The sequence below is a fragment of the Rousettus aegyptiacus genome, unplaced genomic scaffold (assembly GCF_014176215.1).
Source record: "Rousettus aegyptiacus isolate mRouAeg1 unplaced genomic scaffold, mRouAeg1.p scaffold_m13_p_4, whole genome shotgun sequence".
Taxonomy (NCBI): domain Eukaryota; kingdom Metazoa; phylum Chordata; class Mammalia; order Chiroptera; family Pteropodidae; genus Rousettus; species Rousettus aegyptiacus.
Window position 1 is genome coordinate 131,311,819 of NW_023416307.1, and position 2,092 is coordinate 131,313,910.

The following is a 2,092-nucleotide window of genomic DNA, read 5'->3' on the forward strand; positions in this document are numbered from 1 at the left end:
CATTTAAAATGCCCCCAAAATAGCAAACACTATCATTATTATTTTATTATCCCTGTATTTAGTGCAAATTTATTTGATTGTTCGACCAATATCTGTTGAGTGCCTATTCTGTGCCAAGTACTGTATATTTTACAGTTGATATTCAATAAATATTTTTAAATATATGGATGTACAAAATAATGCAATTGCCAATTGATTGGATTTTTTTTTTAAGGCAAGGCAACTCTTGGTTGACTTCACAGATTGCAAGAAACTTGTCATCTTATGATCCTTAATTTTTTTTTTATTTTTTACGCCTACAGCACCTGGTCTTCCTAGGTAGTCTCCCATCCAGGTATTAACCAGACCTGACCCTTCTTAACTTTCAAGATCAGATGGGATTGGGTTTGTTCAGAGTAGCATGGCCGTAGACTGACTTGGATTTTTAATACAAGGCTTCATATCAAAAATTCCTTTTTCTTAAACTAAAGAGTAAATTTTAAAATAGAGCAGTAATTTTTTTTAATCTTTATGTCACAAATAGTCCAAAATCAAGGTCTGTTTATTCTAGAAGTTACAAGCATTTAGAACTTTAAGCTAAAAGGTTTATATTAATTTTCTATTGCTGCCATAACAAATTACCACAAACTGAGCAGCTTAAAATGATACAAATTTATTCTCCTACATTTCTATAGGTCAGAAGTCCAAAGTGGGTCTTACTGGGCTAATATGATGGTGTTGGCAAGGTCATATTCATTTCTGGAGGCTCTATGGGATAATTTATTTTCCCCCATTTTCCATCTTCTAGAGGACACTCATGTGGATTCCTTGACCTGTGGAACCCAATCTCTTCTCCTTCCTCCATTTTTCCAAACCAACAATAATAGCAGACAGAATCCTTTCCACCAGCCAGGAAGTTTCTTCAATTTTAGGGACTTGTACGATTGCATTTAAGGTATACCCAGATAATCCAGGATAATCCTGAGTTTCTTTCCCTTAATCACATGTGCAAAGCCTCTTTGGCTACAGAACACTTCTTAGGTTCTAATGTTGATACCATTATTCTGCCTTTCACAAGAAATTTCACTAAAAAGGCTGGAAGGGCCCTCAACTGGACAAATCCTGCTCCCTTACCATCCCACAGATGAAAAGAGAGAGGCGAAATGGTTCACTGTCACACTGTTGATAAGTTTAGAACTGAGGCTGGATCTCAAGTCTCTTGACTTTGAGTCTAGAATTCTGGAATTCTGCTGTTCAAGTGTGGTCTGTTCACCAGCAGCATTTACATGACCTGGAGTTTATTAGAAAGGCTGACTCCCGGGTCTCACCTCATACCTATTAAATCAGACTCTGCATTTTAGCAAATTCCTCAGGTAATTCTTCTGTATATTTAAGTATGAGCAGCACTGACCTGGGACATCACAGAGCTTCCTGTTTCTTTCCTGACTTGAAAGTTGTCTATGATTGAATGGGAGACTATCTCAAGCAGTTTGGCCTCATTGTTCTCTCTTGAGCCCAATTGATCCTGATCCAGACTGATCAGATCACTAAAGATGCAAACTTAGCACTACCATCCCCAGTCCTTGTTTATCTGGCACAATCTCTGAATGCCAAGCTGAGCATCCTGAAATTGTGTCATGTGACTTTCTCTTCTTAGGAGAGAGGTAGTAGCAGAGCAGTGAAGTGCTTGGACTCAGGAGTCAGCCCACTTGGGCTCAACTCTTGGCTTTGCCACTTACTTAAAGTCTATGACCTTGGGTGAGCTGCTTATTTTCTCTGTGTCTCTTCTACACTGTAAATAAAGATGAGAATAATAGTACCAACTTCATAGTTGAGGAGTAAATGAGTTAATATATGTAAGTCACTTAGAATCTTCCACTTAGCAAGAGCAATGTGTTATTTCTTATTCTTCTGGGACCCCTTCCAAGTAGAATCAAAATCATAAATGAACTCAGTCTCTAGTAATTTCTCAAGACTGTATCTTCTGGGCTCAGAAGGGACACCTTGATCATGGTTCCAGGTGACAAGAGTATTCATTGGTCCAGTGCCATGCTCCAGCAATCAAAACTACACTAACATCAGAAGCTAGACCAGGGAGATGGGCCTGTTCTTG

At 38.5% G+C, this 2,092-nt stretch overlaps 1 pseudogene; it reads right to left on the bottom strand.

Annotated features, from left to right (window-relative positions):
• Nucleotides 1-293: 293 nt before the first annotated feature.
• Nucleotides 294-412, bottom strand: LOC118602508 (annotated as a pseudogene).
• Nucleotides 413-2,092: the final 1,680 nt, after the last annotated feature.